This window comes from Macrotis lagotis, chromosome 3 (genome assembly GCF_037893015.1).
Source record: "Macrotis lagotis isolate mMagLag1 chromosome 3, bilby.v1.9.chrom.fasta, whole genome shotgun sequence".
Taxonomy (NCBI): domain Eukaryota; kingdom Metazoa; phylum Chordata; class Mammalia; order Peramelemorphia; family Peramelidae; genus Macrotis; species Macrotis lagotis.
In genome coordinates this window covers 198,486,807-198,510,325 of record NC_133660.1, presented here as the reverse complement: position 1 = coordinate 198,510,325, position 23,519 = coordinate 198,486,807, and the positions used below count along the sequence as shown (strand labels likewise).

The window sequence follows — 23,519 nt, the reverse complement described above, 5'->3', positions numbered from 1 at the left end:
TTAAGATCAATATCATACTTAGCTTCTCCAGATGTTAGCCTTTGAATTTGCTCTCTGATAAGTCCACCTTATCTTCTGCTTATAGGAGTCTTTGATTACATAATTTAAGATATTTCTCAGACAAATGTTTTTATACTATATTTCACAGCTATGTAACTGGATGGAACTGTGAAATGATCATTGCACATGGAGCCGAAAAGCCCTGAATTCAAATCTGAACTTTGATATTTCTTGGTGGTTTACCTTGGACAAGTCATTTATCCTCTGTATGTATCAGTTACCAGCTCTGTAAAATATGGTTGATAATGGTATATTCAAGCCAGGGGCATTTTGAGGATAAAATAAGATTTATAAAGTGATTTACAAATGATTGTGTACTATATAAATGCTAGAAATATTATTATTATTGTTATTATAGTGTTGTTGTAGCTATTGCTATGTAAGTTAAAATGGATAGAGTTGCAAAAATCTTAAACTCACCATGTTTTTTTTTTGACTATTGTTCATATGGACTAGCAATCATCTGACTGCTGAGATCATGGTATATGAATTTCAAGATTCTCTGCCATATAGGCTCACTATTGGATACTAGTAGCTGGTATTCATTTAGTGTTTGGAGCTTTGCAAAGAACTTTACACACTGTCTCATTTTATACTTAAAAGAAACCTTAGAAGTAGGTGATATTGTTATCCCCAATTTACAGTTAAACAAAGTGAAGTACATAGCAATTAAATGACTTGTTCAGGATCAAACATCTAGAATATATATACATATATGCTAGATTTGAAGTTGTCTTTCTGACTTTAGTACTCAAGTCACTTGAATGGATGGATGCTTATCAAGTATGTCTCAGTGTGAATGAAGTGTTTTCGTGTATTAATTGTACATCTTGTACATCTTGTTCATCTCAAGTTGCATTTTTATTTTCTAACATGCTCTTCATTTCTTCACTCCATATACACATACACATGCACACAACTGAATTACTTCAGTTGTATAAGATTCACACTTTTGTCTTGCTAATTCTAAATTATTTTTTAAATCATAAAAAACATTTCCATATTAGTCATTTTATACAAAAATGCTTGAAGAAAAAAAAAGAATGAAAGAAAGTGAAAAACAGCATGCCTCAGTCAGTTTTCAGATAAAGCCAGTTCTTTCTCTGGAGGTGGCTAGTATGCTTCATCATTAGTCCTTTAGGATTATTTTAGAACATGGTATTGCTGAAAATACTTAAGTTCTTCACAGTTCTTCATCATATAGCATTGCTTTATTGTGTTTAATGTTCTTCTATTTCTGCTTATTTCACTTTGCATTAGTTCATTTAAATATTTTCAAACTTTTCTGAAATCAACTTGTTTATCTTTTCTTATAATGCAGAAATTTTCCATTACAATCATATAACACAGCTTGTTTCCTTATTTCCCAAATGATGAGTGTGAAGAAAGTAGGGTGGAAGCTTCCTTTGAAATTTATTACAAAGGGGAAATGGCCCCAGCCAATCACAAAACTGGGAGAGTTCTCCTAATCCTATTCCAAAAATGACAAACCCAAGATTAGAAGAATCTGGTCAAGGGTGACCTAGATATCTTGAGCTAATGCAACTGAGTTTGAGCAGTTAGGTACTTGAATATTATCCCACACACCACCTGTGATGATTGAGATTCTTCAACATAACATGTGTGTAAGATGTGGGGATGAATCATATTAGGGACATGTCATGGGATGGATGGACCTCTTAGACTATAACTCAAATTCTGAGAGCCTATGAAAATTCAGGTGGGAGGGAGTTTCTAAAGAGTATATAATACCTGATGTAATTACCCTACCTTATGCCTTATGCTGGGTAAGGCACTTGTATCCTGCAGGGTCCATGAATAAAATGCTCAATTTTTCTCTCACTCCAGCAGATTTCTTTCATTTATAGATAACAATGGGTATTCCTTCATTGTCAAGTTCTTAGCCACCACAAACAAGTATTATCAAAATTTTTAAATGTTTTTTCACCTTTTGTTCTTGTTTATTGTTGTTGTGTGTTTGTATATGTGATGTGAGTGTGGTTATCTCTTCGGGATATAGCTCTAGCAGTAGTATTTAATCAAATGGCATGCACAATTTAAGGTGTATATATATATATATATATGTCTCTCTCTATATAGATATATATGTCTCTCTCTCTCTTTATATATATATATATATATATATATATATATATATATGTATGTATGTATGTATATAAATTGATCTCTAGAATGCTTGAACTGGTTCACAACTCCACCAACAGTATATTATTGTCCCAGCTTTCTCAAATCCCATCTAACATTTATCATTTTCCTTTTTTGTTATAGTAGACAAATTAATTTTAAGAAAACCTTCTGTATAAAAGTGTCTATTGTTCGTGAAGGAACAAATGGCTGATAAGAATTTCCTGATTCACTAAGTTTTCTATGCTTATTTTTTAGTACAAGAGACTGAGTCACATTCAGTTGAATTCAAAGTTCTCCAGAAGTGAATGAACCAACTTTATTTAGAATGACTCATATTTTATCCATTGTCTACTTTCACACTTAAAAGGTATCTGAACGTGGAAGCAGAACAAAATAATATTGTCTAGAGTTGCTTCCTGCTTAATAATACGGAGGTTGTATATTCTTGATAATTTATATACTCATTTGATATGGTACTCTTCGGTCCAAAAATTACTTAGTTTTCTTTTCTTCCAAAATATCTTTTTTTTTAACATCCAGAAAGATTTGCAGAGACTTTCAACTGCTCCCGGCTATCTTTCTGCTTCCTTTTGGCCTCAGGACTTTTCTTTTGATGGAAGTTCCACTTGAGTCATCCTGTCCACCCAGGGATTCTTTGCTGTTTTCTTACATATTTCCCCCTATTTCCTGAAAAAATGATCATACCTTTTTGTCCAGCTTCATTGCTTAACTCTTCATTCAATTTCATAGATCATCTTTTCTTTCTTCTTTTTTAAAAAAATCCTGATCTCTCTTCCTTGGCTACATCTTTCTTTCCAAATGAATGGATTTGATCACTGCCTAAGGATCATTTGTCATCTGTTGCTGGCTACTCTTCCATTTAGTCCAAGCTGCTCCACACAGTTCTGGGCTGTGTTCCACACTATCTTTTAATTCCTTATTGGCAGCTTGCTGGCACCAGATTCCTTCCATCTTGCCAGACTGAGTACCTCTTAGCATGCAAGCTACATTTTCCTTATTTTTTTTCTAATAGGAATGAAACCTTGCTACCACATCCCTTTAGAAATATTTCCAGATGTCCTGCATTACCCCATTCCCCATTTTTCTCCTTTTGTTTCCCTAAATACCCTCCCTTAAAAATGAAAGTTATGAGTCAATCAGGAAGTGCAGCTATCAGTCCATTGGAATGAGAATCACATATTTGGAAGGTTTCAGAGGAAAACAAACTGACCTATAGACTAACTTCATCCTAGTTCAGCCATGCAAATAAAACTTCTACTTTGTCTGGCCTCTTGCCTGTTTGCCCAGGTATTGGCCCTTTTCCCAGCCCAAGGACAGATGGATAGCATGCCTGTGGAGCCTGTGGGGGTTATGGCTAAGATATCCAAGGGGAAGAATAATAGAAAAGGCAGTGTCCACAGAAAAAAGGCACAAACACTCCCAGGGCTACAAGAGAAAATGATATTTTCTCATATGTGGCAGGCTATCTGAATAGGAATGGCAGGTAAGAATCAAGTTATGCTCTTAGAATGGGTTTCTCTGATATCATCAGAGAAATTGTCTACATTTCGAAATCATTTTACATACATTAGGTCTTTTGATTCCTATGGGAGTACTATGAGATAGTTAGTTTTCCTGTTACCAATTTACAAAAGAGGAAAGAGAAAATTAGCACAGTTAGTGGTTCCACATTGGAGCAAAGATCTTTCTGAGTTTGGCTTCGCTTTTGTACCAGCTCCTGAAGAAGCAATGGATGAGACATTGGAATGAACTAAAATGAACTTGCAAAGAAAAAGAGACAATTTCCTTTTCCTTCTCTTCCCCCTAAATATTTCTATCACCTTGATATAGACTACCTGCAGAGGTCATGAAGGTATTTGTAAGTCTAGTCTATGTTAGCATAGTAGACATATTACTTAGAATTTTCTTTTCGCCCATATTCATATTTTAGAATGCTTGTGGAACTGCCTATATGAGTTTTGATGGATGCTCCACCTCACCACCCAAATTGTGTTCAAAATAAGGATATATCTGTGGGCACAGCAATATTGTAGGGGAATGTCAGAAGGCAGAGAGGTAAAGGAAAGGTAGTTATAAAGGAGCCTGTGTTTGAGTATGGGACGGGGGAAGGGGGGGATTTTTTTCCATGCCTTGAACTGCCTCTGCTTCTGGGGAAGGGCCTTACTATGCTCCTATGAGGGAATTCAATAGATGTGAACAGCGGTGTGAGTAAAGTCTAGGCCAATGTGAGCTAGCTACTTCTCTGGTTTATAGGATTGTGTTTCCTAGAGAGCATAGCTTGAGAATACTAATTTACTGAGCTAAGCAAGATGAGCAATGCCCACTGCTGGGGAAGGGAGGCTGGTAGATCATTTAAGCAGAAAAAGTGCTGAGCTATGGTTCAGTAGGGTGAAAGTCAACCAGGTGTCCATACTGAGACTGGAACCACATTTAATTTAAGGAGCAATTAAATGATCTGTTCTAACTTATACAATAGAATGAGTCTCAAAAAAGAATAAAAAATAATTCTAACACACTGACTAGAGGATTGGACTTGAGATCCTCTAAACCTTCCCATAACTCATGCCCTCATGACTCAGGGATGAATTTTGTATTCATTTCATTATAAATTAAATATTAAAATGGATTTTTATCTTGGTTAGAATGAGGAGAACTGAAAAGGTTGATACTTCTGAGATGCATGTGATTACTTTTTGCTACAGTTTTAGATAATTCAATTAAATTGTTTACTGGTATAATAATGTTTGGCTGTTTTGGATTGGTTTTGGTTGAAAATTATGAAGAGATAATGGGAGTTGCTAAGGGGTGGAAGCATATTCTGAGTGATTTGTTTTGATGAATAAATATCTCTGACCTACATTAGAACTAGATAAGCCTACAGCCAAGGACAATGCCAGTGCAACAGATGAGCCATCACTAGTAGCCCAAGAATTCTGTGTCGTCAAGCAGTAGAATATTCATCTCAGTATATTACAGTGATCTATAAAATAGTATAATCTTGATTTAATCAGAAACTGTCTAGTAATCTTAAGCATAGAATCTTGGAAGTAGAAGAGACATAGAATTTAGAATTGTAAAGGATTTTAAAATAAGGAAATTGACAATTTTGTAATTTGACCAAGATCACTTAGATAGCAAATGGTAAAACAAGGATTTAAACCCATATTCTCTGATGCTAAATCCTTTGCCCTGCCACTTTTATGTAGATCTTTTAGAAGAGTTTTATACACTTTAACCTTTATGAGAAAAGGGAAAATGGTAAGAAGATGGACTGATAATTTTCATAGCATTTATCTTGTACTTTTCCTTTGCCTTATTAGTATAATTTTATGTTTTAATTATTGGTATCTGCTATCCTTTGATGGCAATCCAGTACCTAGTATCCAGCATATTATAGGAATTTTATAAATGTTTATAGGATAAAGGATAAAACATCACTGAAGCCCAGATACCAGGTCATTAATCAAATTAATTAAATTTAATTCTCATTTATTAAGCATCTTATATACCTAAATAAAGCAAAGAAAACAGCCCTCATACTTATTAGCATATAACAGTTGTATATTTACTTGAATATACATATATATATGGCAGAAATAAAGTCAAGTAAATATACATATTATGTATATGCTTTAAAGTATGGGAAAAGGAGAGATAGGAAGGGTCTCCTATATGAGATGGTATCTGACTGATTAGGTTTTTAGCTAGGCAATCTAAAAAACAAAGTTAAGGAATTACATTCTAGGCATGAGGGAAAGCCTTCACAAAAAAGAGGAATGGAAGAAGATGATGCTCATATTATCTCCATCTTACTGTCAGCACTGGAAGAATCTCAAAGATCTGTGTCAAATTTGTGGCTAAATTTCAATTGTTATTAATCAACAGAATAACACTAGCATTTGTTAGTCTTAAGGAGAATCTTGGCCTTGTGAATTTGTTCTAAAATCATCAGTCTTCTGGGACTAAATCTCAAATTGACTTTTAACTCTAGGCTTCTTTAGGACATCAGAGAAGCTTTACAATAACCACAACAACAACAACAAAAAAAACTTTTTTATAAGATTCACTATTATCTGTTCATAACTTATTGAGAAAAGGGAAAAATGTGTCTTCAGAATACTCCCTATTTATTTCTCAAAACTTCTTTTCTCCCTATTTATCTCCCATTATCTATTTTTTGCACAAAGAGAAATCTTGTCAATTTCTCACAGTAGAACTGTCAGAAGAAACATTTGTAACCATATTTAAAGGTCAACAGTCTAATGATTGTTATTTTTTCAAAACTAGAGAAATTTTGCTCTCTTCCAAGAAATAGCCTCTCTGGTTCTTTAAAGTTGAGATGTGTGTGAAGGTTATTTGCATCAAATTACGATTACTTATTAACTAACCTAATTTTCAGTGTTGCCAAAGCTCATTCTTTAAAAGACTATGGCTTCCTCTTCCATTAACTAAATATTCATTTTAAAATACATATAAATAAAACAAACTATATAACAAACAAAATTTGCATTTTATGAGGACAAAACTATTTTTAGATAATGTAGCATATTGAATTCTTTAGCAATTCAAGATAAAACTAAGTATGGAATTCCAATGTCCTGAATTTTAGGCTTTTGGAATCATAAACAGATAATGTCCTTTTCCCTGTTTGATCTGGTTTTTATCCAGTAATACTCCTTCTCTGACTAAGTTCCTTTTTTTCCAAGAGTGATATTAACTAGGAGAACAAAAAACAAAATCATCTGCAGGAACTCTTCATTAACTCTTGCCTCTCCTTCCAATAGTGATGATTGTTGAAGGTTGACTGGGATGTTTTTCTCTCAATGAGTAAATGCATTTTACCCTCTACATAACTCCTTTGCTGCCCTCTAAAGCCCTGATGACAGAATACCAGCAAAGCTCAACAGAAATGAATACATTCAGTCAATAAAGAGAATGGAGTAGATTACAGGAATATCCATCTATAATTTAAGTTCCTTATTATTTGGCCCCAGAAGAACAGTGAGCCAGTTTATGAATCCTGAAATTGGACAATTATACAGAGGAGTCATCTAGCAAAGCAGTCAATTGATTAGAAAGGGGTAACCTAATAACTTTAGTTTGTTATGCTGATAATTAAACTCAATATTCAAAATATCAGTTTTCCCATAATGTATTATCCTAATTCATAGAAATAATAATTCAAATATTGTCAATATCTTAAAAACATAAAGTAAATTGAATAAGAGTAAAGAAGGCATTAGAACATACACTGAATGATGTAGTATATAAAAATTACACGCTATTTTCTCTAGACTGTATTGATCACCTAGATCCAATCAATCTGTCATTTTACAAATGAGAGAACTGGGAACCAGAGAAGTGTAGTTAGTGGCCTGATGTCACAAAAGAGCCATCTATCTATCTATCTAGATATCTATCTATCTATCTATTATTTTTAGGTTTTTGCAAGGCAAACGGGGTTAAGTGGCTTGCCCAAGACCACACAGCTAGGTAATTATTAAGTGTCTGAGGCCAGATTTGAACCCAGGTACTCCTGACTCCAGGGCCGGTGCCTTTATCCACTATGCCACCTAGCCGCCCCTATTTATCTATTTAAAGCAGAGCTTGGATTTGAATCCCAAGTTAATGATTTTTCAAATATGGTATTACAATTCAGAAAGGTTTGTGATATTCCTTTTTAATCAGATTATATCACTTTACAAACTGAGTTGAATGATATAACAGAATGGAATGAATTGAGGGTACTACCTTTGTGTTAAACCCTCAGAGCCATATAGTGGTACTTTTGTGAAGTTAAGACATGATAGACAATCCCATTGTCCCAGAAGAATGATGTGGGTGGGGGATATTGGAGGTCTCCCTTTGTCTGCCAATTTCAACTCCCAGGGTCCAATGACAATAATCTTGCTGCATATATGTGCCCATGCATATATCTTAACCTTGGTGCTGGACTCTTGGACAAAAATAAAACTGGACTATTTAGGGTATAGTTTGAAAATGTGCCAAAATTGGTAAATGAAAAGAGTCCCTCTGTAGCAGTATGCTGTATAGTAATGATTTTCAGCATATTGTTCATCCAGTGCCTGAATAATACCTGAATTTAATTGCTGTCAGATTTCTGTAGATAAAGGACTTGCCTCCCGAAAACAATGGGAAGAGTGATTGTTGACCCTTTCAACTGTGTACCTTGACTGAATGACTCCTGGCTGCTGTTCTCAATTATATGTGTTAATGGACCAAAGTTGCTCTCTATAAATAACCAAGATGCACTGTTAACAAAAGAATAAGTTGATATCTGTATAAAGATTGACCTTATTTTTAGTTCTGCTGCTAAGATGGCATTCTGTAAATGTCACTATTATGTTGGTGTTTGTCCTTCATTCTAGAAGACCATGACATCAGGGAGATGATGCCATGACAAGCATGAATTGGATTTGAGTGAGGGGGAGTTATGCTAAGTCACCAATCTCACTTTCTTCTCTAGAGCCATTTGCATTCAGTGACTAGATATGGAACAATATGACTGGAGATGGCCCTGGATGCAAGGCAATCAGGGTTAAGTGGCAAGCCCAAGGTCACACAGCTAGTAAGTGTCAAATATCTGAGATTCCATTTGAAATCAAGTCCTCCTGACTTCAGGATTATTGCTTTCTATTTACTGTACCATCATCTGTTGAACTACAGGAGGTATTTTTATTGATTACAACAGACAGCAAACTTGTTAAATTAAAACTCAAATTCCTTTCTATATGACTGGTGAAAAAGTGTATCCTTATATGTGAACATTTCTCTAAATGAACTTTTTTTATTTGAGAAAGATGGTTAGATATTATACATGAGTTCATAAAATTTGTATTTGTATCTAATAATACTTTAAACATGCCTTCCTGGTCCAACTCAATTTGTACTGACTTTTATCTAGAGTTTTCTATATTTTCCAAATTTATGAAGTCAGGTTATATGGTACATAAATTGCTAAGACTGGATTAAGAGTGTTACAAGAAAAGTATTGTTTTCACATTCTATTACAAAAAAAACATGAAAACTTAAAGATTTTTTTTTTCAATTAAAGCAAAGAACTATCAGGAAAGTTTGCTAGAGTATTTCACCTTGAAACCTGGTATTACAGAAATCTTAAACTTTTCTTCAAATACCTGTTGCTAAAAAGAAAAATCTGGAAGATTAAGTGAACTAGTTAGAACACAATATTTCTCAGCCTCAATTTCCTCCTCAATAAAATGGGGAGATGGAGATGATAATGAAATATTTCACATTGCTGCTAAGAAAGACATACTTTAGCATATAAAAATATTTATGTAAATGTGAACTATAATTAGGAAGTTATAAAGGAAAAAAAACTATTTATGAAGTGTCTACTGTAGGCCAAAGACCATATGCAATTCTTCACAAATAATACATCACTTGATCCTCACAGTAAGCCTGAAAGATAGAGACTATTATTTTCCCCATAATGATGAGAAAACTGAGGTAGAGGTTAAATGACTTGTCCAGGGCCACACAACTAATAAGTATCTGAGGCTCAATTTGTACTCAAGTGTTCATGATTCCAGGTCAGGGGCCCTATCCTTTAAGCCAGTTTTATTTCCTCCTCCTCCTCCTCCTTTCTTTCTTTTTCTTTCTTCTCCCTCTTCTTCCTTCTTCTTCCTCTTCTTTCTTCTTTCATCCTCTTCTTCCTTTTTTCTTCTTCTTTCTCTTCTTTTTGCTTTTTTTTCTTCTTTTTGTTTTAATTTCTATAAGCGTTCATTGTGTACCAAGGAGTCAAAACCAGTCAATTCTCATTGTATTTCTGGTAGAAGCATTATTATTTACTTAAACCCCTAAAACATATGAGCACATTTTAATGTGATATTTTATAATCTACAGTTCAAAAGTACAGAGAAGTATAAAAAAATAAATTCCTTACAGAGCAAGCAATCCAAAAGACATGATAAGCCTATTATTCTTAATCTATACAAAATATCTCTGAAAGACATATCATGAACTCAATTTGTCTAAATAAAATTTATCACAACTCCCCCAGCCATAACTCTCCATCCTCACTGTTTCTGATTTAAATATTGTCTCCAATTCCCCACTTATTCAAGCTTCATAATAATCTTTCAAGTCTCTTTTGTCTTCATTCCTTATAGCATATTCACTGTCAGCATCTCCTTTATAGCTGTCTGTTCTCTCTGTCCTCTCTGTGTGATTACTGCAGTAGGATCTTAACTGGTCTTCCTACTTCCAGTTTCTACCATTCCAACTGACTTTACCCTCAGAGGTCAGATTTATTTCTGCAAAATATTGCTTTTATCATTTCATATCTCTACTAAAAAATTAGTAATCTGGCTAGCTATAGAATTAAGTCCAAATTCATCAATGATCCTAAGTAATCTCTCTCATTATTTTGCCCATCCTAATTTATATTCTCAGTAAACTGTTGTTATGCACTGTTCCCTGTACTGGAAGTTTGTCTGTTAGTGTGTGTGTGTGTGTGTGTGTGTGTGTGTACATGCATTTGCTCATACATTATGTATCCCTAACAAAATTTTAATCTTCTTGAGGGCAGAATCTTTTCCTGTCCCCAACACAAAGCACAAAAGACACTAGGACAGCTGTTTTATCATTGAGATTTGCTGTACTAAAAATTGTTCTCTTGACTTTTACATCAACAGATCCATCTATTACTTCTTGCCTTCTTCCAGAACACCTTGACTTGCCTCTCTAGAGCAGCCTCTATGATGTATTTCATAGAATGTTGGACTTGCAATCAGGTGATCTAAGTATTAACTCAAACAATTAACTAATTATCCATGGACAACTCTGTCTATCTATAAAATGGGAAAATATTTTCATTGATAATTTCATAGTCTGAATATGAAAGGACTAAATAAACTTATTTTTATATGATTTCCCCAAACTTCAGTGGGAATACAATTCTTTCCAATCATCTGGTTTTACACTGACTGAAACTTGGGTAGTTAAGAGCTTTTTCTCCTCCTCTTAGAAAAGGAGATGACACTTTGGTAGCCAGGGCTCTTAGTAACGGAGTTTTGAAGGCTGAGGGAGAATGAAGACCTGGTCAATGAATAGCTATCAGTCAGGGCTTTGCTGAAGCATGCTCTGACTCTGATTGTTGGATTTACATGATGAGCATGTATGCCTTGAAACTCAGCAAAGGCTGCAAATCTGAGCCTGATTTATTATTTTGTTGATTGTCTAGACTGAAGAAAGTAATGGAGAAAATGATAATAATTAAGATTTAGCTTAAAAAAGTATTCCCATTTTTGAGGGGAAATGTTTACCACCACCTCTTTGACATTAGCTCTTCCTCTCCCCTTGCCATCTCTGCCTCCTAGCTAAATTTAAACAATACATAAAAATCAAAATCATGACAGGACAGAATTTTGGGCTTTGGATTTTTAGACCTTCCTACTTGACTTGAGCAGAATGAAATTGTTTTCTGATTGTAATTGAAGGAAGGAAAAAAGTCAGATGTGATAGGATTTCAAATCCTTTTATGTGTCCTTTGAAACTTCAGATTTCTGAAGCAGATATTGGTATTTTTCCGCTCAGAAATTCAATTTACATGATTTTATTAAGCTATAAAACTTTAGAGAACACAAATTGATAGCTTGAATAAGACCATAAAGCAAAGCAAAGTCAGTTTTGGAGAAGACATGCAGGGAACATTGAGAGTAGAACACTGAGAATTCTTTACAAGGCTGCTGAATAACAACAGGGCTTAACAGAGTCCTCAGCTCTATGGAATAATTTTGTATCTCATAGACAAATGGTACAAGCCTGGGGAAAAACATTGCCTTTAATTATCGGCTTTGGTGAATTACAGCTGTGGGGAATATTTAGATTAATCCCTCCTAGGCTGTGAAAAAGGGGGGGGGGGGTGAGGGAAGGGAGAAGAACTGTTTGGCATCAAGAGCACTGTCATTCAATCAGCTCAGCAAATCATTTTTTTTAATATTGGTAGAATGCATATAGTGATTTGTGTTTCCAAAACATTATTAATTAAAAGTCTGAGTATATACAAAACAATGCAATCTTGCAAATTGAACAAGAATTATAATAGTCTAATAAAAGAAAAAATAGAGTTTTATGACAGTATTCAGTTGGTGTTTAGTCATCTTCAATTCTTCAGAACCTCATTTGGGGTTTTCTGGGCAAAGTTACTGAAGTGGTCTGCCATTTCCTTCTCTAGATCATTTTGCAGATGAGGAAGTTAAGGCAGAAACCAGAGTCACACAGCTAATAAGTATCTGAGGCAGGACCCAGCATTCTATCTCCTTCATCACCTAGTATTCTCTCTCTCTCTCTCTCTCTCTCTCTGTCAGAAACTTTCTAATTTTTCTTATATATTCATGTATACATATGGATATATATATAAACATGCATATATAGAGACATACTCTATATGTTTATATGCAAAAATATCTTAGTTTCAACCCAAACTGACTCTCAAATTCAATATTTCAAATGGACATATTCTCATTACCATCAAATTGAAACCAGGTGGTACCTCTCATATAAGACAGGCAAGTGTTGATGGATCAGCTCTGTAATGTTGAGCTACAATACAATTAAAATTGTTGAGATATTTACATTAATTCTGCCACCAATTTGATGAGCTCCCAGGTGGAAAGGAAAGGGTGGGTGCATTAAGTTGCCAGAGGAGAGGAGAACCTGGCCATGTGTGAAATGGAATAGGTCAAAGCTTCTTTCAACAATTGGGAGATGTGCTTGTGAGTAGCTACTACACCTTCAATACAAGTGAAATAAGAAAATCCTTTTACCACTCTATCCTATGCTTTAGAAACTTGGTGTATATCCTCATTATTAAGAAGTAAATCAACTCTGATTTTCATGCATTAGAAACTGAGATAGGCAACTTGGTCTCCTTTCTAAAATCATACCATATCTTCGATGGCATATATTTACATGTGATACTGACAATTACTTGCTTTTCAAAAAAAACAAATCAAAGCCACAACTAATGACTCAAATAGCATTTTCAACTATATTTAAGTGACATTTCATAGCACTTTTTAAAACTCTGGGCTAAAAGAGCTTAATTAAAACAGAAAAGTCATTATGCCATGTTTAAAACAATCTTATACTAACACATTACATCTTTTACATGGTTTGGAGGGTTGAAAGGTCAGTTTGGTGTTTTTTTTTTAAGACTGGAAGTTGGAAAACATATTCCCTGCTAGCAGATTTAATGCTCTGTACTTGGACACATTAATTGAAATGCAAATTCTGTTATATTGCAGCTGTAAAGACAAAAGGGTTTGAGGAATATTACTGCTAAAGAACTAATAGCTTATATTATAATGGAGATTTCTCTCTTTGAATTGTTAAAAAAAATTATGTTCTTCTTTCCACCCTGGAAAAGATTAAAACTCTAGGTGGTACAGAAATCTTCTTGAATTTTTAATTTCCATAAATACTTCAAAGCCTCCTTGAATTCTATTGTGGACAGAGACTTTCTCTTTAAAACAAAAAATCATAGTTTTTTGGGGCTACAGGGGACTTTAGAGATGGTATAAAAAAATCTCATTTTGCCAGAAGAAAACAAAGACTTAGAGAAGGGAAATGATTTATGCAAAGTCTCATGGTTAATGAGGTAATTAGGATACTAACTAGAATCTTCCAACAGCAGCAAGCTCATCCCTCTAAACCATAGCTAAAGTATACAACATAGTTAAATTCCTATCTTTTACAGTTTCTTCCCATGGAATGGTCTTCAACAGTTTGGAGAAATAAGGCACAAACCTTAATTTTTCTAATTGAGGATTCAATTTCTCAATTCATCATCATCTTACCTTTATATGGCACTTTGAGGTGTGCTAAATGTTTTACAAATAAATTATATTATCACCACAATCACTATTACTATTCCCATTCAACAGATGGGGAAAATGAGCAGCAGATGTAAACTGACTTTTTCAAAGTTACTTAATTTCTGAGGAAGGGTCTGAACTCAGGTGCTCCTACTTTAGGCTCAATTCTCCAGCTGTCACATTTCACCTCCAGGGCTGCCTCATAGACAGCTGTTCTTCTAAGGGACCTTAGAGATCATCACATCTAAGGTCATTTAATAGGAAGAAAGTGAGTCCTTTTGAAGTTCTATAGAGGTGAAATGAATTGCTTACGGTCATGTTATTTAGTAGCAGCAGATCTGAGAATTAGTTGTGCTCTTTTCCCCTATACTAAGGCTCTTTTTCCCCTTTTCTTTTTTGGCTTCATGGAGTCCTCCTCGGAATATCTTCAATTACATAAATTACATGGAACAAGATTATGCTGGTAAAAGCTTAATAAATGTCTCCTGAAGTAAGGATGGCACATTTCAATTAATCTACACTAACATTTTCTCCATGACTCTTAAATCTAGACAATTAACAAAGCATTAAACAAAGCCCTCTTTTGTAATTTACCTTTTTTCTGAAGTAAAAAGTTCATACTGAAAATTTAACAGTTGGTTGTCAGTTCTTGCTGACCATAGTCCACCCCTGACAAAACATTCCACAGGAAATCAATTATATTGAAATAAAGATACATTTTCCATATCTACATACACACAAACATATGTACATGAAAAAATACTAATATATACATATTCATTATACTAAATAATGTCAATTTTTTTTGTATTTTGCCTTTTAATTATCTTACCAAGAGCATTTCCCAAGAGCATTCTGTCCCATATCTCAAGATGTTGATGGAGAATCCCAGCTTGATGTCATATGTAAACTTAATGAGCAGCTTTTCTATTCCATTATCCAAGTAAGGAAGGAAATGTTAAATACTGGGTCCAACAGAGAACCATTCAACACCCTTCTTATTATCACATACCTGTTTAACTGACAATAGCCATTTACCAGTATAAATCTCTGGTCAATTATCTCCTTACTAATAAATATGATTCCTGATGTAATGTTATGCTACAGTTTATCGAGAAGACTCTTAAATGAGATAGGATAGAAAGCTGTTATAGTTAAGGCAACTTACATCTATTGCTTCCAGACATTTGCTTCTTCAAATGTTGCTTCTAGCAAAGAAGGAAATTAAGATTTAATAAGATATTCTCTTCATAAGCCTGTTTTTTATTAACTCTGCCTTGTTTTTCCTCTGAATATTAGTAAATAGATATATTTCCCCAGGATCCCAAACCTCAATCTCTGATTACAGAAATCTTCAATTTATAAAGAAATACCTTTCCCGATTTTAAAAGACAGTTACCACAGACTCTATTATACTTTCCAGAGTTTTTACATCTCCTATGAGTGCCATGAATGGCTGAATAATAAGGTCTGCAGATTCCAGTTCAAGAAGCTGCATCTGTCCTTCCCAGGTCTTTTCCAAGCCTAGTTAGATTTATTTTATGATCATATTTTTATCCTGTTCTTTTTCTTGGTTCATGAATGTTATAAGAATAGAAGTAAAGTTAAACAAAAAAGCAACTTAAATGTTGCATGACTCCTATCTTTTAATACAATTTAGTACTGTTTTTATTCCCCTCATTAGGCTCCATTTACTTTTTTCTTTTATTTTCCTCTTTTTATGATATATATTTTTATCCTTGCATATTTTTATTTCTCTTCCTTCATGCTTCTTGAAAGTTGGTCTCATTTCCTGTTTCTTTCCTCCTCTCTGTTTTTGTGTTTTTATTTTTAATTTCTTCCACAGCCGTGGGACCAACTTTCTAGAACAGTGCTTTGGTATTTCAAGTCTACTCTGTTTCTTTATTATTTCCCTTCTTTTCTGTGTATGGAAGATCATTTTTATGCTCTTATTATTTCTTAAGTACTATCCAGCACTTTTTAAAACTTCCTGCTCTTGAGTAGACACATTTCAATAATGTGAAGAATAGCTGATTATTTCTGCAAGCCCTTATGGCTTACCAAATGCTTTCATAAACTTCATGCCATTTCTTCCTCACAATAAAAATCCTGGGGTTTATAGGGCATTTCTGAGCATATGCATTTGAGTGATTTACTGATTTTTTTTTTACGTTTACCTTTTTCTTCCAATAAGAGGTACTTATGAAAAAAAAGGTAGAGGAAAGGCCTGCAGTTAGGGGGGTCCAAATCTAGAAGTAGGTTCAAATCCCACCTTTTAACTTTACTAGCTGGCCATGGTCAAATGGGCAAGTAACTGAATTTCCTTGAGCCTCATTTTCCCTTTTTATAAAGTGGGAATAATAATAATAATAATAATAATACTATTGATAGCAGGTATTGCATCTTATGGAATTGTTGCACACAACTGCATATATAATGTAATTTGCAAACTTTTGAACACTCAAAAAGTTACATACTATTATTTTTCTTTATTCTTATTGTTGCTCCACACACTAAACCAAAAGAACAAATGAGCAAATCAAAACCGAAATTGTAAGAATTACCTCATGTAGGGGGCAGCTAGGTGGTGCAGTGGATAGAGCACTGGCCTTGGAGTCAGGAGTACCTGAGTTCAAATCTGACCTCAAACACTTAATAATTACCTAGCCATGTGGCCTTGGGCAAGCCACTTAACCCCATTGCCTTGCAAAAACTAAAAAACTAAAAATAAAAAAATAAGAATTACCTCACATAAAATCTGTCCATCAACTAGCATTATATCCTGGGTGTTCAGCCCCTGGAGGAGACCCCATGTAACATGGTAACTGTTCAGTCATTTCAGTTATGTCCAATTCTTTGTGATCCTATTTGTTTTTTTCCTTGGCAAAGGTACTGGAGCAGTTTGCCATTTCTTTCTCCAGTTCATTTTCCAAATGAGGGAACTGAGGGAATCAGAATTAAGTGGCATGCCCAAGGTCATACAAGTAGCAAGCATCCGAGATCAGATTTAATTCAAGAAGATGAGGCTTCCTGACTCCACACCCCACATTCTATCCACTTCAATACCTAGTTGCCTCAGAAAATATAGGGCCCACATTGTTTTAGTCTTGCTTGGGTCTTTAATAACCATGAAAAATCTTCTTCAAGTATCTTATTTTCACTTTGGTACTACACGTTGTTGCTTTATCTGCTAAAAAGGCATAGAAGACACTTTATCAGAATATTACTTTTTAACAAGGATGGTATTTTGCTCTACTAAATAAAAAGCTTTTTTATAGTCAACATAGAATAAACATGAAGAGATCTTATCTACTTCAAATGAGGAGTAGAAAAAATTGTGGTCTTCTATGGAAAACTAGTAGCAACATTTGACTATTCACTTGTGAAAACTTCATCAAGGAGATGGAAAGATCACAAATGAAACTAAAAAACACAAAGACTTTTTGGTGATAATTATTTTTTGCCATAAAGATCATGTACTATTAAACATCAAAGTTTCCTTAATGAGAAAAAGAGAGTAATAATAGCCCCTCTCACTCAGGGTTTTTATGAGAATCAAATGAGAAGCACTTAGAGCCAGATCTACCTGTCTATCTAATCTATCTTCTCTTCTCTATTTATCTATCTAACTATTAATCTAATTTTCTGGGTCTTTAAGAGCAGAGTTGGGTGAAATCACTTTTGACCAGATCAATGTAGCAATTGAAAATGGTGCTTAGAGAAATCTTACTCAGTTGTAAACAGAAAAAAGATTTACCTCTTAATCCTCTCAAGAATCCCTAAAGCAAGCTCTTTCCTTGAAAATCCTTAAGGCAGCTGATTCCTTTTGTTGGAATATCTAATGTTAACCTCTCCCATCTCTGTCTTTGCTGAGTTCTCCCTGTCCCTTTTTTGATTGGACAGAAGACCTCTCACCCCTTTTGCATTCTGGCTAAATCTTTGTTTTAAAGAAATATGAATAAATGTGCTTACTAACTTAATTCTATTTTGCTCTTTTTTAAGGACAAAACAGTGGTAACATTTATCCCTGAATAACAATGAATAAACTCTGGTATTACTATCTTTCCCTGATTAGGGCAAATTATGGAAAGATTAACACATATTTATTTCCAACAGGTCAAAAATCAGTGAGTAACCTTCCTTGTTTTGGGGGACACTTTCATACTACCTATCCACCTATCCTCCTATCCATCCATCCATCCATCCATCCATCCATCCATCTAGCTATCTAGTTATCATTTACCTTCCTACCTATGGTAGGATATGGTAGTCTATGGTGGATAGACTTTTAATAAATATTTTTCTTCTCTTCCTTCTTTATTTCATTTGATAGATAAGAAAACAGGTAGTCCCTTAAAACTTGCAATAGGAATATGCTTTACCCTGGGACAGCCTTCTTAATCATATGAACAATTTTACTACCTACTTGAGAACAAATAAGTGTCATTCTATGGATAACTCCTTACTTCCTAGTCTTCCATTTGACTTTTTTCCTTTTCACCAGAAGGTACCCATATTAACTTACCCATTCCTTTCTGGGTGTGGGAGATTTTCGTATGTCGTACATCTCCTGCATTAATATTTAATTTACTATAACAAATATGGGGCCCTGATTGTTTTAGTCCTGCTCTGCCTTTTGTAACAGTGAAAAATAACTTTCATCAATTCTCTTATTTTCCCTGTGGTGGCACATAATACAACTTTATCTACAAAATAATATTACTTGTTAGTGACTTTGGCCTGAAGACCTAGAACCTTGGAAACTTTTCATCTTGTTAACCTAAGGAATACTGCAACGTATTATGGAATTCTCTAGGATGCAAAATCAATCAATAATTCAAACTAACAAATGGTAAGTGAACACCTATTATATATTCTAAGTTCAATGTGTAAGGGAATGCAAATATAGCTGAAACAGTCTGAGCCTTGAAAAATGCTGGGAATAGGGTGGGGATGAGATGTTTACTAATAATTATAATCCATTGCAAAATATAGGGTCATAAGAAAGCTTTGGTATACTTTGGGTTCAGAGGTAAAAGAATGATGCTTTTTTTTAGAGGACCAAAGAAGCTTCTTTAAGGAGATTGTGCTTGAGCTAGGACTTGAAAGTACTATAGCAAACTACTCCCAAATGTGGAACCAGCTGTATAAATGGCCTTGAGAAATTATGTCCCACACAGGAACTCTTTCTTGGAGTTTTTATTTTCAACTGAGGGCTTCAGAATCATGAATTTCTGAAAATTCATGTCAAATATATTCCATATACTATATTGCTAAATTGGAGAATACATTCACTTTGATTCCATGTATTCTGAAACTGTTCTGGAGTCTCTTTTTCAATTTAATGATAGGATCATAGTGTAACTATTGGGACCCATCTGTGAGGAAGAAATAACCCTTGTTAGCTCCCCTGCTAAAGGAAAAAAAAAAAAACCTCATTGGAGACAAAAATTTACTTTTATCTATTTGGGATTACATCTCCTGAATTTAGTGCCATTAAGACTGAGTCTCTCAGTCCTTTTGGGGATAGGAAGAAAAGCAATCTATCTTTTGAAGACAGAATAGTTTTTGACCAGCCAAAAATTTTGAAGCACACGCTAAAGCTTTATCTCCAGTAAGCATTTTTCTTGGGCAGCTGGTGGTACAGTGGATAGAGCACTGGCCTTGGAGTCAGGAGAATGGGAGTTTGAATCTGGCCTCAGACACTTGACACTAACTACCTTGGGCAAGTTAACCCTGCTTACGTCACATCCAGGGCCATTTCCAGTTGTCCTGATTCCTGTCTGGCCACTGGATCCAGATGACTCCAGAATAGAAAGTGAGGCTGGTGACTTAGCACAGCCCCCCACTCAAATCCAATTCATGTGCTTGTCATTGGCATCACCTTACTGATGTCACTGTCTTCTTCAAGAATGAAGGACAGAGGCAGTTAGGAGGTGCAGTGATAGAGTACCGACCCTGGAGTAAGGAGGACCTGAGTTCAAATCCCACCTCAGACACTTAATATTTACCTAGCTGTGCAACCTTGGGCAAGTCACTTAACCCCATACCTTGCAAAAGAAATAGAATGAAGGACAAAAACATTATTACTGTTATTATTATTATTGAAAATGGAGGTAAAGAAGGTTATTTCTCTTTGGCAAAGATACTCCAAGTACTAAAACAGCACCATATATTTAGAGTCAGAAATGACTTCAGATCACCTAGGTGAACACCTTCATTTTATAGACTAGGAAATTTAATCCAAGATATGTAGATCAATTTGTTCAAGTTCAAACAGGCAATATTAGAAGCAGTTGATTGGTATAGTAAATAGAGCTTCAGATCAAGAGGCAGGATGACTTATCTTCCTAAAGTCAAATCTGGCCTTGGGCAAGTCACTCAGCCCCTTTTGCCTTCATTTCCTCATTTATAAAATGAACTGGAGAAGGAAATGGCAAACCATTCTAGCATCTTTGCCAAGAAAATCTGAAATGGAGTCACTAAGAGTTGGACATGACTGAAATGACTCAACAACAATAATAGAATGATTTTTGGATGAAAAAGACCTAGGACGTTTACTGAAGCACATGTAGATGAAATAATTTGACTATATAAATATGTCTATAATCTATCTACATCTCTCTCTCTCTCTCTCTATATATATATATATATATATACATATATATATATATATATATACTGAAGTGTATTTAGGTTAAAACTTGTTGATATATATATAATATATTATATATATATATATATATATATATATATATATATATATATGGAAGCAGGTATGGAAGATTTATATATATATATATAAATCTTCCATACCTGCTTCCAGTCCAACCTTCACAGCCATCATTAAGGGAAAATAATTGTAGAAAGAGAACTCACCCATCTTAGCACTACCAACACGTGTTTTATCAAATATGTTCTATTTATAAGCCTAGCCCATTAGCCTGGAGCTTAGCTACCATCTGGGGAAATCATTATGGCAAAGGGATCACCAACCAATGACAACTACATATCATGCACAAAATAGGCAAACTAACTTAGCTGTGGCATCGAGACATGTTAAAGGAGAGAGAGGAGATACTATGTTAAATTAGTCCTACTACCACCACCTTCTCTATCATTTTACCTCAACCTAACACCCATAGAAATACCCCTCAGACTATTAGAGCTTCTTCTTGTCCATACACCACAGCCATCATGTACGGAAGAAATCAATGTGGAAAGAAGACCCATCTTTCTTACTACTATCAACAAGTGATCGGACAGGTACCAGAGCCCTAGGAGTAGCAGCACTCCAAACCATCAATCCTGCTTCTAGCCATCAATTAAAACCATCACCTGGAGAACTAATTCTTCTGAAGAAGGAGGCAGTCATACCAATGACTGTCAATCAACTGCCCCACACAGAGAATATAAACCACCTAACTGAAACAATCTGAGGAAGAGTAAAAAGGCACCAATGTTGGCCAAGTCAAGTCACTTCCACTTTGACAACTATCTTCCCTCATACCTTGATGGAGACATCCCATAAAGCCAAATCGTAGAGCTTTAGGAACAGCATACATTTTGGGAACAGCATCTCTGATCATCACAAAGGGATGGTACAGCCCACTTAACTGCTTCTGTGGGTGTGGCATCCACAGTTGCTTAGGCCCAGAAAAGAAATATATTCTCACCAAAATTTTGCCATCACTGTAGAGTGAACACCAGCAACTGATAAGATTTTTCAGTAGCAATGACATTAAAGAAGAGGCATTACTATTTGCCTAATGTTGAAGACCTGAAAGACTGTTGAATCTTATTAAATGTGCAGCCAAAACTGTCTATGTGTGTTATCTTCCATGTTAGAATGTGAGCTCTTTGCGATCAGGAACTGCTGTATTTTTTTCTATTTGTAACCTCAAAACTAGGGCAAATGTTTTACACATAATAAACATCTCTCTCACTCCCTCCTAACCCACAAGAGAGAACAACATTAAATATATATATATATATATATATATATATATATATATATATATATATGTATGTAGATATATACACATTTTGTCTATATTGCTTTATGTATTACTTTACAGTATTCATATAATACTATATCTAGGGTAGAGTTGATAAAGCTCTTTGTCAGGAAATTTCTCTTCCATTGTTTATGTAATATTAAAGACTATTTATTTGAAACCATTAACAGTTACCCTACAGCACATTAATTAGTAAGCAGGCAGTACTCACCAATAAATCTTTACAATTAGTAACACACCTCCCCCATGTATTTAGTGTTTCATACTATGTTTTCTATGAAAGCATTGTACTGTATCAATATGAATACAGAACCTAGGCAGATATATAATTAGTATGCCTAATAATAATTTTTAAAATTTATATGTTCAAACTGGTATAGAAAAGGCCAATATTAACTATGGGATAAAGCAAAGCTCTGAGTAAATATTTTCAGAGGAACTATATCTACTCTGTATTTAAATTGGTGGAAAACTATCTCATTCTCCATAATCTGTGGAGTTTAAATGTCTGTCTCAGTACTGAGAATTCTATCTTCAAATTATTTCATCTTGCATTGTTAATAGGGAGAGTCTTTGCTTGATAGAATCAGAATAAGTCATCTTGAATACATGATGCCTTGAATACATGAAGGTTCATCTAGAATAGATAAAATTGATCTTTTAAGATTATGAATTTAAAACTAGCAATGACCTGAGGGACCCAAGTCAAAGTAATTTTACAGATAAGGAAACTGAGGCACAGGCTTGTTAAGTGACTTGTCTGAGGTCACACGACTAATAATTAACTGAGGTCAGAACAGGTAGCAAGGAACTTCAGACTAACTATACATGGCCAAGAGGAACCAAGGCAGGAGGACTGGAATCATTAAGCATTCATGGTAGAGGTACAGGGAGCTGGGGAAAGAGTTGAGCTTATATAAGTGAATCTCACTGCAAAAGGGCATATAAGGTTACTGATGTAGTCTGGGGGCCACAATAGAAATGCAAGGAAGTTAAAATAGCTACATGTTAATAAGTATGGCTGATGTATGAAGCTAAATCTTAATTTTAAAAAATTATTTGTTTCTTACAGTTTGAGTTCTGAATTGTCTCCCTCATTGTCTCCTAACCCAAAAGAGAGAACAGCATTAAATATATATATATATATATATATATATATATATGGAGATATGGATATAGATATAGATATAGATATACACATATGTGTATATATATGTGTGTGTGTGTGTGTGTGTGTGTGTGTGTGTGTGTGTGTGTGTGTGCATATTTTATATATGGAAATATGCAATTTAAACTTCCATAAATCAATCAGCTCTTTCTCTGAGGTGGATGGTATTTTCATTCATACATCCTTTGTAATTGATTAGAAGGATCATATTATTAAGAATAGCTTAGTCATTCTTTGAATAAT

The 23,519-nt window shown here is 34.5% G+C and overlaps 1 pseudogene; it reads left to right on the top strand.

Annotated features, from left to right (window-relative positions):
- The first annotated feature begins 8,064 nt into the window (after window positions 1-8,064).
- LOC141519294 (protein kish-A pseudogene) lies at window positions 8,065-8,330 on the top strand (annotated as a pseudogene).
- The last annotated feature ends 15,189 nt before the right edge of the window (window positions 8,331-23,519 follow it).